The sequence below is a fragment of the Acartia tonsa genome, chromosome 8 (genome assembly GCF_053477335.1).
Source record: "Acartia tonsa isolate MP-2025a chromosome 8, ASM5347733v1, whole genome shotgun sequence".
Lineage (NCBI taxonomy): Eukaryota > Metazoa > Arthropoda > Copepoda > Calanoida > Acartiidae > Acartia > Acartia tonsa.
This window is the reverse complement of record NC_137267.1, coordinates 3774609-3790702: the sequence shown is the minus strand read 5'-3', so window position 1 is coordinate 3790702 and position 16094 is coordinate 3774609. Positions and strand designations below refer to the sequence as shown.

The 16094-nt window shown below is 32.4% G+C and overlaps 1 protein-coding gene across 1 annotated transcript in view; it reads left to right on the top strand.

Moving 5' to 3' along the window:
* Positions 1 to 16094, top strand: part of LOC145325831 (uncharacterized) — a 173254-nt gene that overhangs the window by 126967 nt on the left and 30193 nt on the right. The window contains exon 2 of the mRNA XM_080168798.1: positions 8839 to 8920. The gene's annotated coding sequence lies outside the window, so the exon portion shown is untranslated. The remainder of the gene's footprint in view (positions 1 to 8838; positions 8921 to 16094) is intronic.

Here is a 16094-nt window from a genome sequence, read left to right as displayed (position 1 = left end):
TTTACTTTCAATTTTGTTTCGATTTATACATTTATATTCTGCTTATTAAGTTCTGTGACACCTCACAAATATTGATGTTTATTTGTCCTACCATTTTAAAGAAAATATAAAAGGAAAATTATTAGGTTTTTAGTCTGAACGAATTTTGTAATTTATCAATAGTATTAAAATTTAAAAATAACCCTCGAATCACTATTTGTCTATTATTAGCTTATATACCTTTACTTTTCATTAGTACGTGTTATAAAGGAAAGGGATAGTAATACAATTATTTTTTTGTGCATCCATTAGATCACAATCCTATTATGTAAAGTAGTAAGTTTTTTTTGTCGGTAGCTCAAGATTTCGATTACTACTGAACAGATTGTGTTCTCCATTCAATGGAAGCTTCACATATGTCCCCGGTTGGTTTTAGGCTACTGAATTTTTAGATTTAGATCTTAGGATGGTCTTAGGCTGTTTTTGTTTTTCCTTTTTCTTTGTTTATAGAGCTCCTAGAAGCTATTAACGCAGCCGTTAGTTACATAAAAGGTATTATAGATATTTTAGAATTTTGAAACATGAAAAGGAAATAGTCTAAAACCATCACAGGATCTATGTGAATCTTACCTAAAATAGAAAACCCAATCGGTTAGCAGTTATTTAGATCTTAGGCTTCAGACAAAAAATCTTCCTACTTTATATAATAGGACTAGCGGCTACGCCCCTAGAGGCCTCTAGGGGTACTTGAGGAAGGGAGGGTCAAATTTGCAAATTTGATAACCCATTTTCTAATTTTAGATTTTAAAAGAAAATGTAAAAAATATTTTTGGGAGGGGGTGGGACCTGGGTGCCTCCTCAATTTTAAATTTTAGTTTTAATTATTTTTTTTAAATTTGTGGGGTAATTTTTTTCTAGGGACGATTTTTCTTGGGAGGATGGTTGTACCCTCCCCAAAAATAGTTATAATCCTTCCCGGGAGCTATGAGAAGCTACCCTGATAAGGAGAACCCGATCGGTTTAGCGGTTAGCGAGATCCTTCGGTACAAACAGACACACAGACAAACATCCTTTTACTTTATTATAAGGATTTTTTTATGAAACATTTCTCCGCCTCTCTTTCAATTACCCTTTTATGATTACGCCTTTCCCTTTTCTTTTTTTATCACAGAGAAAGGGAGATAATATTAATAAATATTATATTGTATCATGAGTAAAAATATTTTATTTCCAGTATGGCTTCGAAACCGATTAATATCCGCCGGATTAGAACCGGTTCTGTAATACTGAAAAATAACGCATCGTATCGTGTTATAGACAGCTTTCCCCTCGGGGCCAACTAGACTAGCTTAATCTTACAATTTTTCATTTTACTCTCCGCGGAAAGCTGTCTATAATAAACTGCTATCCTAGCTTCTATGACCTTCTTTTGATTAAAACATATCTTAAAACCTGCCTGGGAATAAAATATCGCTTCTTTTAAATCGAGAACCCAATCGGTTCAGTGGATGTACTTCTATTATCGAGGGGCTCTGTATTCGAAGAGGGAAGGAGGGAACAAAAATAGCCTGAAACCACCCTAGGACAAATATGAAACTTACCTTATTAAATGGTTAACCAGATCTTAAAGGACAAACAAAGCAAAATAAAATCACACTTAGATTGGGAAGACGATTAAATTATCAGCCATTATCCAATTCCTATATCCCTGCTGTTTTTATCTTTTTTTGTAATATAAAAAAAAATAAGCTTTAGTAATATATTAATCTTTTAGTGTAATAAAAGTATTAAATGTTCATTGTTCGTTTGTCATTTATTGTACATATTTATTTTTAATCAAATAAAGTAAAAAGTTATGGTTAAGTTGATTATTTCAGGTATTATTAATAAATCTTGGGGGCTAAGACAATGGCCGATAAATTGATGTACATCCCCAATTTAAATACACACAATTACACCTCATGTAGATTACAATTAGTGGTTGAAACGTTTGAACACTCAACTGAATAAAGCAACCAATCAAAATTCATTAAAAGTTCCCAAAGTTGTTAAGCCAACGAATGAGAAAGGTTGTTATAAAACTAAGGGGACTAATGCAATAAACAGTCCATTGTCCCCTCTCTCTGTCTATCTCTCTCTTTCTCTCTCTATCTCTATCTCTCTCTCTCTCTCCTTCTCTCTCTCTCTCTCTCTCTCTCTCTCTCTCTCTCTCTCTCTCTCTCTCTCCTTCTCTCTCTACTCTCCTTCTCTCTCTCTCTCTCTCTCTCTCTCTCTCTCTCTCTCTCTCTCTCTCTCTCTCTCTCTGTGTGTACATCCCCACTGATAACAAACAAAGTTACCGCTTTGCATCTGTAGATAAAAAATTATTATCATGTTGGCTTAGATACTTTTATAGGCGTTACAGTTTCTGACACAATTAACTTGTGTAATATATAAAGTAACTTCCCCGAAATGAAAGGCTATGGGCGAAACTTGAAGCTAGTAAGTAACTTAAATATATGAAAACAAGTCCAACAATATCCATAATTGTGCAGCAATAACAAATAACACAATAGTAAAGCCTTTCGAACAAATGGGGGCCTATTAATATCAATATTTTAGTTTTTGAAATATTAAATTGGAGATTTAATCAACCACTGAATATGACATTGAAAATATTTTTAAAAACCACTAATTTATAAGTTATATTTTACGGCACTTTGAACTAATGCCGGGCGCTCAGACTGACGTACCCAAGTTATAAGAGTAGTTGCGCTAATAATAATTTAATTACTATTAAAATATTTGAAAAATAACATATGCTACATTAATTGAAGCATCTAGTTTGCTAACAGACAGAAAGCAGGGATGAATGGATGGATGAATAGGAAATTATTTTCTCGTATTCATTCGAATCCGGTGGATAGGAACCGGTTCTCATCCATACGAAAAAACTATGTCTAGCATCGTATTATATCCAGTTTTCTACGAATATAGAAATTTTAAATCATAAGATTAAAACTAGTTTTTTTAGCCGGTGCCTTCGGCACCACGGGGCTAAAAAAACTAGTGTTAATCTTATAATTGTACATTCTATATCCGCGGAAAGCCGTTTATAATACGATACGAGAAATAACTATTCAAGAATTTTAATTAAATAGTGCATTAATATTTTTCTTTGCTAACATTAATAAAAGCATAATATTTGAAAAACTAAAGTTTAACAAAGTTTAATTCTTTTAATTCTTGATACGTTTATCCCTGTACAGAATTCTATATATTTCCCCCCAAAACTATTAGCAGATATAATTACAGACGGTCAAATATTTTATAGAGTTGCTGTTCTGTAACTAAAAAACATATTGTATACAAGCGGCTACGCCTCTAATTCCTTGGCTCATACACTTTGGGGACTTTTATTAAGGGGGGGGGGGGGGGGGAAGTTTTGCCACTTTCGCGTAATCCGTGATTATTAGGCTAGGTATTGATGTGAGACTATAGGTTATTTGGGATAAAAGTTTACTTTTGGGTAGTACTTCACGTATATTTAATCATTTTTTGGATAGGTCTCCAGGTTCAGGTGCTGCAGGCTGGAAGGTGGTTTCTGGACAGGTAAAAAAATTTTAAAATTTTTGTTTGAAGAGTTAGAGATCAAATTATAAAACAAAATATGCATCTTTATGGATGTTATTGACATATCAGAAGAAAAAATTAAAATCGGCCTCCAGGTTCAGGTGCTGCAGGCCTCCAGGTCAACTCTGGACAGGTAAAAAATCAAGTTTTTTATTTGAAGAGTTAGAGGTCAACTTATAAAACAAAATATGCATATTTTTTGATGTTATTGACATATTTGAAGAAAAAAATAAAATCGGCCATCAGGTTCAGGTGCTGCAGGCCTCCAGGTCAACTCTGGACAGGTAAAAAAATAAAAAATTTTATTTGAAGAGTTAGAAATCAACCTTTAAATCAGAATATGCCTCTTTTTTGATATTATTGACATATTTGAAGAAAACATTAAAATCGGCCTCCAGGTTCAGGTACTGCAGGCCTCCAGGTCCACTCTGGACAGGTAAAAAATCATTTTTTTTATTTGAAGAGTTAGAGGTCAACTTATAAAACAGAATATGCATCTTTTTTATAATATTGACATTGTTAAAGAAAAAATTAAAATTAGCCTCCAGGTTCAGGTGCTGCTGGCCTCCAGGTCCACTCTGGAAAGGTAAAAAATCAAAAAATTTTATTTGAAGAGTTAGAGGTCAACTTATAAAACAGAATATGCATCTATTTTGATATTATTGACATTTTTGAAGTAAACATAAAATCAGTCTCCAGGTTCAGGTGCTGCAGGCCTCCAGGTCCACTCTGGACATGTAAATAATCAAATTTTTTATTTAAAGAGTTAGAGGACAACTTACAAAACAGAATATGCATCTTTTTTATATTACTGACATATTTGAAGAAAAAATTAAAATCGGACTCCATGTTCAGATCCTGCAGGCCTCCAGGTCCACTCTGGACAGGTAAAAATTAAATCTTTTTATCTGAAAAGTTACAGGTCAACTCATAAAACAAAATATGCATTGTTTTGGATATAATAAATGTACTTGAAGATAAAATTAAAATAGGCCTTCAAGTTTAGGTGCTGCAGGCTTTCATTTTCAGGTATTTTTGCTTTTTTTTCTAATTTTTTTTCCTATTATGAGGTTTTAAAACATGGTAGGTATCATATACATTGATACTTTTTTATATGGACAGTGACACTTTTTTCTGGATCCTGGTAAACGCTGGTTGTTGCCGGCCAGGTAAAAATCTCAAATTGTTGTTTTGGAATTTAGAAGAAAGAATTTGAAATAGAATAAGGTTAAAATATAATATTATAGTCAAATTTAAGGACCTGGAGCCGGCAACAACCAGCGTTCACCAGGATCCAGGTAAAAGTGTCACTGTCTATATAAAAAAGTATCCAAAACAATGCATATTTTGTTTTATAAGTTGACCTGTAACTTTTCAGATAAAAAGATTTAATTTTTACCTGTCCAGAGTGGACCTGGAGGCCTGCAGGATCTGAACATGGAGTCCGATTTTAATTTTTTCTTCAAATATGTCAGTAATATAAAAAAGAAGCATATTCTGTTTTGTAAGTTGTCCTCTAACTCTTCAAATAAAAAATTTGATTATTTACATGTCCAGAGTGGACCTGGAGGCCTGCAGCACCTGAACCTGGAGACTGATTTTATGTTTACCTCAAAAATGTCAATAATATAAAAAAAGATGCATATTCTGTTTTATAAGTTAACCTCTAACTCTTCAAATAAAATTTTTTGATTTTTTACCTTTCCAGAGTGGACCTGGAGGCCGATTTCAATTTTTTCTTCAAATATGTTAATAATATCAAAAAATATGCATATTCTGTTTTGTAAGTTGTCCTCTAACTCTTCAAATAAAAAATTTGATTATTTACATGTCCAGAGTGGACCTGGAGGCCTGCAGCACCTGAACCTGGAGACTGATTTTATGTTTACCTCAAAAATGTCAATAATATAAAAAAAGATGCATATTCTGTTTTATAAGTTAACCTCTAACTCTTCAAATAAAATTTTTTGATTTTTTACCTTTCCAGAGTGGACCTGGAGGCCAGCAGCACCTGAACCTGGAGGCTAATTTTAATTTTTTCTTTAAAAATGTCAATATTATAAAAAGATGCATATTCTGTTATATAAGTTGACCTTTAACTCTTCAAATAAAAAAAAATGATTTTTTACCTGTCCAGAGTGAACCTGGAGGCCTGCAGCACCTGAACCTGGAGGCCGATTTTTAATGTTTTCTTCAAATATGTCAATAATATCAAAAAAGATGCATATTCTGATTTATAAGTTGACCTCTAACTCTTCAAATAAAATTTTTTATTGTTTTACCTGTCCAGAGTTGACCTGGAGGCCTGCAGCACCTGAACCTGATGGCCGATTTTATTTTTTTCTTCAAATATGTCAATAACATCAAAAAATATGCATATGTTGTTTTATAAGTTGACCTCTAACTCTTCAAATAAAAAACTTGATTTTTTACCTGTCCAGAGTTGACCTGGAGACCTGCAGCACCTGAACCTGGAGGCCGATTTTAATGTTTTCTTCAAATATGTCAATGATATCAAAAAAGATGCATATTCTGTTTTATAAGTTGACCTCTAACTCTTCAAATAAATTTTTTTTATTTTTTTACCTGTCCAGAGTTGACCTGGAGGCCTGCAGCACCTGAACCTGATGGCCGATTTTATTTTTTTCTTCAAATATGTCAATAATATCAAAAAATATGCAAATTCTGTTTTATAAGTTGACCTCTAACTCTTCAAATAAAAAACTTGATTTTTTACCTGTCCAGAGTTGACCTGGAGGCCTGCAGCACCTGAACCTGGAGGCCGATTTTAATTTTTTCTTCTAATATGTCAATAACATCCATAAAGATGCATATTTTGTTTTATAATTTGATCTCTAACTCTTCAAACAAAAATTTTAAAATTTTTTTACCTGTCCAGAAACCACCTTCCAGCCTGCAGCACCTGAACCTGGAGACCTATCCAAAAAATGATTAAATATACGTGAAGTACTACCCAAAAGTAAACTTTTATCCCAAATAACCTATAGTCTCACATCAATACCTAGCCTAATAATCACGGATTACGCGAAAGTGGCAAAACTTCCCCCCCCCCCCTTATTACTCGGTTTGTACAAACTACCGCCTCCAAACTTTTCCACCAATAATTTTAATATAAGAAGGGCTAATTTTGTTTATCATCATTTGGGATGTTCATTATTAATCATCCATTGTCTTATTCCTTTTAAATCCTTATTACGCATTATTAATAGGTATTGGGAATTTCAAAATTAGCAGTTTTAAAGACACACCATTTAGATATTTGCTGATATTGCATAAAAAATATATTAGTGTGGCTTCATAGTAGCAGAAACAAAAACAGCTTTTAATTTTACTGAAGGTTATTGGCTATTAGTAGTAAGCTACTCTATAATTCATTTTGTCTGTCTGTATGTACGTCAGTCTATGTGGGAAATGTGATTTTCTCGGTTGCTATTAAAGATAGAAATGCTTTAGAAGATGTAAACGTTATTTTTTAGGGTTTCTTAAATTTTGCATATTCTATCTCTTTTTTTCATTGTTATGAGAACTGAACATCTGCTCTATAACCAACTTTGTCTGTTTGTCCAATCCATTGCTTCGCTACTTATGGATGTAGCCATTCTTATTTATTTTTTCGAATGTTAACTGCAGACAAAGATTTCATAAGGTTCCATACTAGAGTGTATTAGTAAATTTTACAAAATCAGAAGAAAAAAAGAAATATATATGTTAGGCAATCAACTCTTTAATTGCTATAGCTTTATCAGAAATTTATGTGTTTGTTCTTATTGAATCTCCCTTCTGTTACTGAGTTAGCTGTATGAACCATTTTACAGTTTAACTACTAAACCAATTTGAGTTCTTATTTTTATGGAAGCTTCAGATGGATAGTTTTGGGATATTATGTTTAAGTCTTTGTATGGATTTAGGCTTTTTTATCAATGTTAAAAATAGTAATACAATATTTCAATTCCTAAATAATGAAATAATTTAAAATGGCTATTTATCAATTTTGCTACTTGAAATGCACACATAATTTCAGACATTAAGCAGACGTGCATTCAAATAATTTCTATTGACGTTCTCACAATGTTCTTAAAACATTTTCACACAAAAATAGCAAATGGAAGATTATTAAAGGAGGGGAATTTACTATTTGAGGCACTTATATAAATTTACAGATTTTCTTAACAATGTATGAGCTATCAAAGAAAGAATTTAACAAAAATTTCGAGGTTTAAAAGGTTATTTTAGGTTAGGATTAGTCAGGTTAGGTGATTGACCCGCAGGGTTAGGTAATTTTCCCCGTTGGGTTAGATCCTCCCCCCACCCCCCACAGGGGCTAGAAATAGGGGAAAAGCTACTGTGAAAGTAAGACGAAAGGCCCCTTAAGAGGCGTTACCACGAAAGGGTCTATATCCAAAATATCCATTGCAGTTAATGTAAAGATATCTAAAATTTTATTTTATTGTAGAAATACCCTTTTTTAGCTGTGGGCAATATGTCATATTAGATTTAGATTTCTAATACTTGTATTAAATGTTACTCTTAATAAATTTGGTAAATTCCAGCATTTCGTAAGTGAACAACTTCCCAATTAATGAAAAGGACGTCACTAGATGCCTCTAGGGGCAGTTGAGGGGGAAGTTGAATTCGATAACCCAATTTATCACATAAATTTTTTTTTTTTTTGGGGGGGGGTAGTTATTTTTTTGAGCGATTTATCTTGGCAGGGTGGTACCCTCCCCCCAAAATAGTACCATAAGAATCTATCCTGTAAAGTAGCGAGACAGACAGATATACAAATATCCTGCTACTTTATTATAAGGATAATATATAATCTTACAAAATTTATAAAAGTGTAAATATTACCGCACTATTTAAAACCCCCTAGTCAATTTTGGAGGATTTTGTAAGTTCACTAATAAAATAACCGATTTTTCTTTTATTTCAATACGCTAGTATTTTAATTGAAAATATTATTTGAATTAAAATTGACATGTTTAAATGTTTTCAATTTAAATTCTTGGATTTTTCAATTTACTTTTTATTAATTTCAAGAAATTGTAATTTCATGTCGACTTCTAACTTATTAGTACGCCCCTAGAGGTCTCTGGGGGCGTTAGGTTGAGTGGAAGGGAAGTAGCCCCCCTCCCACCAAATTTCAATATTTCATCGGTACAGACAGACTCACACACAGACAAACATCCTTATACTTTTATCTAATTTATGTTAATTTTATTTCAGGTTGAATGAAAGAAAATTTACAGTCACAAAATTATGGTAACATTCAGCTTAAAAAATGAAAATAAGCAGTCGAAATAATGAGGTAAGATTTTAATAATTTTTTTTCCTTACAAATATGATACCTATTATTGCTTATTTACCGACGGAAAAGTAAATTATAAAACGGATGCTAATTTTTGCCGTCTACCTTACATAAAAGCTGAGAAATTCACGGCTCACCTTTTCTGACGAAGAGACGGATAAAAAGACACTTCAAATTGTATGATAGCTTCACTACTAAATAGTAAAATTCTTTAAAATCCTAAATAATAAAATGCTTAGAATTTATTTTTCATTTAAATGGTTTTATTATTATTAATTTGTTTATGCTTTAAACCCTTTTTAAATACAGAGGGGGTTGGGGGTGGGGGCCAGGGAATAGTTTATGAAAGATAAATTTTACTAACAGACAACGAAAGAGGGGATTATTCACCAAAAGAAAAACTATTCTGCATGCAATTATTTTATTTACAAAAATGTCATTATCTATTTTAATGTAGAGGCATAACTTCAAATTCAAATTTAAAATGTTTTTTCATAAGGTACATTTACAATTTAAATTCAGAATACATATCCCTGTAAAATGGGGGGGGGGGAGGGTGTAGGTCTTAATGGTAGGCAGGTGTTAGAGCTATATGTGTGGTTGGTATTAAGGGGTTAGGTGTTTACCCTCACCAACAGAAAAATAACATTTTTTTAGTATGATTTTAAGATACACATAAATTATAGGGTATTAACGGTTCAATTGTTCTACTACCCTTTCTTCTACCCATTATTTATTAGATTTAATACTTATAATTTTGAAAAGTATTGGAGTAGGTTACTTTTCTTGCTAAAACTATTTTTAGCTAAAATGTTTGACAAACATACAAATCCTTTATTTGATATTAAAATTTTATTTGTGGTCCATATGAATCAAACAAGAATGACAACATTCATAAAAGCGAAGGTCTGAAACAAACAGAATAATCAGAATATAAATGTATAAGTATAAACAAAAGTGTAAGTATATATGTTGCAAAACTGCTTAGATACATAATACTGTTTAAGGACATACATACAGAGTTCATAGTTCTGTCGGGGGAGAGGGGGGGGGGGGTTATACAAATTTTCAAATTGAAAAAAAATATTTCTAAAATTACCGAAAAATTTTAAGCCAACTAATAAAAGATTATGTTTATAAAACTTTGGATACCAGTTTAATGTCTAATGTAGTTATTTTATTAGGGACCCCTCTGCCTAATGTAACCTCCTGTTTAGACCACCTTATCTCCTTAATACCCCCCCTACACCGGTTAGTATACAATACTCCCAATAATAATAGCTAAACTGGCCACTTGGGTCATTTGCCATAATAAAGGTGTTCCCTTATGGACAAAACTGAAGGGTTCTACTCATGCGGGGCTCTATTATAAATTTATAATCATAGCGGGCTTTTTAGAACCTTCCTTAACCTAAAACTAATGACACCATACAATTTTTTTTCTAAAATGTAAAAACACCAGCTGAACTAATTGTACAATTAAATGTAATATAAAATGAAAATACAACGCAAGAGATATGTCAATCCAAAAAGGTTATTTTACTTTTTCTTCAATTAAAATCATCATATACAATAGTCTTTTACAATTCCGCGTGAAGATTCCCAAAGCCAATAAGGTTCTAGTCTATAAACTTTTGAAAATCCTTCTTGAAAATAAATTAAATGCATTACAACAACCCATCATATGTTATAAATTCACTTTTTTGATTAGTGGAAAAATTGGGGGCAAAATAAGTTTCTTTCTGCTTCCTATCCTCTCCCTGAAGGGGGATAATAGAGTAAATACCAGGGAGGGAACAGTTTATTACACTTGTCCTTAAAGTTTTTAAATTTTCTTATTCGTTGGCTTAAGAACTTTGGGGACTTTTATTGAACTCTGAGTGGTTGGTTCATTAAGGTGAGTGTTCAAACGTATCAACCACTAAATGTAATCTTCAGAAGGGGTAATTTTGTGACTTTCATTTTATCAAGAATTGTCTTATCCCTTTAGATCCTTGATAAATACCATCTGTAAATATTGACAAATAAAATCCTTTCATAAAAAAGGAAAAATAAATATTTATTTATTTACTACTTTTACTTATTAAATCTGTCATAATGATATTCAGTAATTTTTTTAATTATTTATTTGATGTTATATAAATTTTTCTTTAGTCTATCTAAAAGAAGATCTAGGGCAGAAAAATAGCTTTAAACCATTCACTAAGTAAAGCTTTTCTAAAATGGATAAGTCAATAGGTTTAATAAGCTACAAATCTTAAGCAATAGACAAAAAAAAACCTTACTACTTTATTTGATAGAACTAATTGTTTCGCCTTACGTCCATAGGATTGGGCGAAAGAGGTTATAAAAATAGCATAAAAACACCAAAATACATTCATAAAGATTTCCCGAAAAGTACAATAAATTCGAATTGGCAGTTTCCGAGGTCTTTAGCTTCAGACAAAAAACCTTACTACTTTATATGATTGGATAACAAGGAAATAAATTGGATTCACTATCTATCTATCTATTTCAAGATGTTAAATACTTAACAATTACAAAGCGAATCAATTTTCTTCTTTATTTATCTAACTTTCTATCTAACTATATATCTAAATATCTAAATACCTACCTTTCTATATATCTACAGGGATCTAAAGGAAAAGACAATGGACGATAAATTGATGTACATCCCCAATTAGGATACACAACACATATAACCCTTCTGTAGATTACAATTAGCGGTTGAAACGTTTGAACACTCAACTTAATGAACCAACCAATCAAAATACAATAATGTACACAATGTAAGAGCCCAATGTCCCCTCCCCTACCTCCTAATATATCTAACTATCCATATCTATCTATCTATGTACAGGGTGCGCCACATAAATCCGGACTTTTTTTAAACGGCCATAGCGCTAAAACTACTTGACCAATCAGGACGTTTGACCCCACTATAAAAAGCTTAGGTAATGACCTTGTTGCCCATGAAAATCTTTGGACGATGAAGGACGTGTACGCCGAGCTTGCCGCGCATATGTTCAACAAGGCAGATTCGAATTGCGCAGATAAATTACTGTGGATTTATGACTTGAGCCTACTAAATCTGACCTCAGCCCATCTGTAGGTGAGATGGAGTAATGACACTTGCTGGAGATACTATCAGATACCTAGTGAAAACACTAGAAAAAACTAGAGTTCTCTATCCCAGCTGACTTGGCTGTAGTACTCCGACAAAGTGGATCGTGGTAGATTTTAAGATGTCAAAAACGTCAAAAATCTTGAAAATTTCTCGGTTCTTGACTTCAGGGGCCCATATGGAACCTTGAAACTCGTTTTAGACTATGTTTTGCGCTTATAACCCTATCTTAATCTTCGTGCCATTTTTAAAAAGGTATAAAACGTTGTACTAGCTTAACCGTGGCCCAAATTAGAGCCGCCGTGTCAAAGGGTAGCTTTAAAGATAGGTTAATTTGGATCCTGCTGTTACTCACTTCTTAAGGAGATGTGGCCTCCCAGCAGCCCCGATCTTACTCCAATAGACTTTTGGGCCTGGAGCGCCATTAAAGCATGAACCAATAGACGCGCCCATACTAAAAAGACCTTCTCTCATTGCTTCTATCATGGAGAACTTCGCCTGCTTGAACAGGGACATGGTGACCAGGGTCGGCGGGCGGTTCAGGGGGCGGGTAGAGGCGGTGTTTGAGGCTGGCGGCGATTTTATTAAATTATCTAATAGTCATATACCTAGGTTGCTTCCCAGTTTTTAAAATTCAATAAAATCTTTAAAATTGACGATTTATGTTTATTTGTTTAAAAATAAGAAAAAGTCCGGATTTATGTGGCGCACCCTGTATATGTAAGTGTTGTATACTAAATGACAAGCGAATATTTCATCTCTCTAAGCACACAATTCAATGCTACTTAACTTGGCGTTCCTACAAATACGCTGACGGTTTATTCTCTACAAAATAACAAAATATTTAAATGCCTTTATTTTTATGTAGCGTAGAATCTCAATGACCGCTGAACCGATATGTTTCTCCTTTACAATTAAGGTTCTTATTGATCCAAGGAAGGTACATACTTTTTAAAACTTAAATTGAAAATAAGGGGGTTGGGTCGACTTCTCCCCCTTCCCGCTTTAAGTGCCCCTAGAGGCTCCTAATCTTTATGCATTATGTGCATTTGTTACGTAATTGTAGATGCACCACTTAGAGTTCAACACACAATAGACCAATATGTGGTCTCGTTAAAATGGTTGGTGTTCACAAAAATACGCAGAACTTTTATAGTATCACATTTTTCTCATGTCTTCGAAAGAAATTAGGTTCAGTGGTTACTGAGATCATACGGAAGGACGGACATTGTTCTTCTTTGAATACAAAAGTTGGTTCAAAAGCCATAAGATTTTTTTATTTCTTCTGATTTTAAAGTTTGAATTTAGCGGCAATGAACAAACACCAAGGTGTTAGCTGACCACTTTAACTAATATTCTAAATCTTTTCAATTCTACCAAGTATTTTATTATTACAATTATGTGAAAAAATTTCATTTAAAAAAAGAACTAAGGTTTATGTAACAAATGACGTAAATCATTATTTTTGTCGACAAACCTAAATATTTAAAAATAACTGACAATATTTATTTCGACTAAAAAAGATTGAATAAAAGTAATCACGACTGGCATAATGAAGTTATTCTTTTGGTTTTGGTTATTGGAGGTGTGTATGTTTTCCAGGGAACACTTCTCTTGGGAGGGTGTGGCTAAGTCCCCTCTCAAAATATAACTAAAACTTTCCCTAGACCAATGAAAAACTTCACTGTAAAGAAGAATCATATCGGCTCTGTATTTAACGAAATCAATAGCTAAACATAGACAGAAACACATCCTGTTACTAGGGTTCGATAACCGATTTGGCCGGATATCCGGCCATTTTCAATATCCAGCCGAATACCGGCTGCTGTACCTGGCAGCTGACAGCCACCACAGCCGGCACTGGGAAGCTAAACTGCAGCCGATTTTTATGAAGATCTTTTTTTGCTACTTAATATCCGTTTTTCCGGCATTATAAATCAGCCGGATATCCGGTATCCGGCTCAACCCTACCTGTTACTTTCATGTATTTGTTGTTTATATGTGGCCTCTCTCCTTAATAATAAGGTTATATAGAATTAGATGACTTAAAAGGTATCAATCAATGTATCATATTACAAATGATTTGAATTTTTATTTCCAAAAGGGTACACAGTTTCCTCGGTGTTTCCTTATCCTATCTCAAAATAGCTTCAAACTTTTTTTCAAAAAGTTAAATTTTGGTATAATGTAAAAATCGTTTATACCTACAATTTTAGATTTTATTTTTTTTCAGCTGGTAGTAAATATTGAGATAGGATAAGGAAACACCGAGGAAACTGTGTACACATTCGGAAATTCAAATTCAGTTCAGCATATAACAAAATATTATAGAAAATTGTCAGAATCGCTTCTTTATGCCCAAGGCCTCTTTAAAAGAAATATGTTTATGTAGATGACAAAAATTAACGAATAAGATCACGTGATTATAAAACTATAAGTACAAATGTAGTTTACAGTCAATGCGCTGTTTATTACTAACTAACTTTAGTCCCCAAAGTTTTATAATAACGTTTTCTTATTTATTGGCTAAACAACTTTGAGGTCTTTTATTGAATGTGTTCATTAAGTTGGGTGTCCAAATGTTTTAACCACTAATTGTAATTTAGAGAAGGGTTAACTTTTTTGTATTATCATTTGGGATGTAATTTAATTTATCGGCCATTGTCTTATCCCTTTAGATCCCTGCCTTCCTCCCTGCAAATGGCGGATATAAAAATCAAATAATTTGATATTTATTACTTCTTTTATAATAATCTTATGAAATCACATTTTAAAATTTTTTTAACAAAGACAATATTACAAGCTACAATTTTATTTACAGCGAAAAAAAACAGAAAATAATTGAGAAAACAAATTTAAAAAAAAAACTTTGACGTTTTTTCTTTTTTTCAAAAATGCATTTTGCTCTTTAGTAATTAAAGTCCCCAAAGTTTTTAATCAAATGAAAGAGACAAAGTTCTATCGATTTTAAACTTGGGATGGTTAGTGTTAGTTTTTAGAATATTTTTATTTGAATTAAAATGGGGTTGAAAAATTCTGATAAGACATGATGGATAATTAAATAGAAGACATCGATTTTTTATGTAGCAGTTGATGAGATTTTAAGTTATACAAGTCAAGAATGAATCTATTCATAGGAAATGCAGCAATAACAAGATCATACCAGCTATTTGTTATATGTCATTAATTATAATTTTGGTGGGTCAATAATTTATTTCTAACCAATTTATGTATTATTAGGTGCTGTGTCTCTAGCATCTAGGGATCTGTAGTCGAAAGTTGCTAAAACCATGTGAATCTTCATTTAAAAGGAGAACTCAATCGGTTCAGTAGTTAATGAAATCTTAATCTGCAGACAGAAAAATCTTACTACTTTATGTAATAGGATTTGTAGCGTCTAGGGGTTCTGTATTTATGGAAGGGGAATAAAGGCAGGAAGATAGCCTAAAACCATCTTAAAAATGATATGGCATAAAGTCATATGAATTAAAAGAACTCAATCATTTAATGGCAACAAGATCTTAAAGGACAAACAAAAATAGGCATACTACTTTTATAGGAAAATTTATATAAACTCATAAGCAAAATTTTTATTGTTATTTAATACAAAATTAAAATCGACATTCTCTAATGTTAAATAGCAAGGGTGGGGTTAGGTAATAATTGTAGGGCTCTTTGCTAACCAGTAGCCCATTAACAGGGTCAACAAAATAACAAAAAATAGTAGAGGTTCATTTTAATTGAAGCAAGGTTTTTTGTCTTAGAGACGTTAAGAGATAAGACAATGGATGATAAATTGTTATACATCCCCAATGATGATAAACAAAATTAACCCTTCTGTTAGTTCTTAGTTGATAAGTTTCACCAACTAATCAAAAATTAACAAAAGTTCCCAAGGTTTTTGAGCCAACTAATAATATAACTTTTAAAAACTTCGGGTACAAGTGTAATTTACTATTTGATTTTTTTTACACCACCTTTGATTTTAAAACTAAGTGTTTTGTAAATAAGTTGAAAGGATAATGCATGAACCCACAAATATAAAGGTGA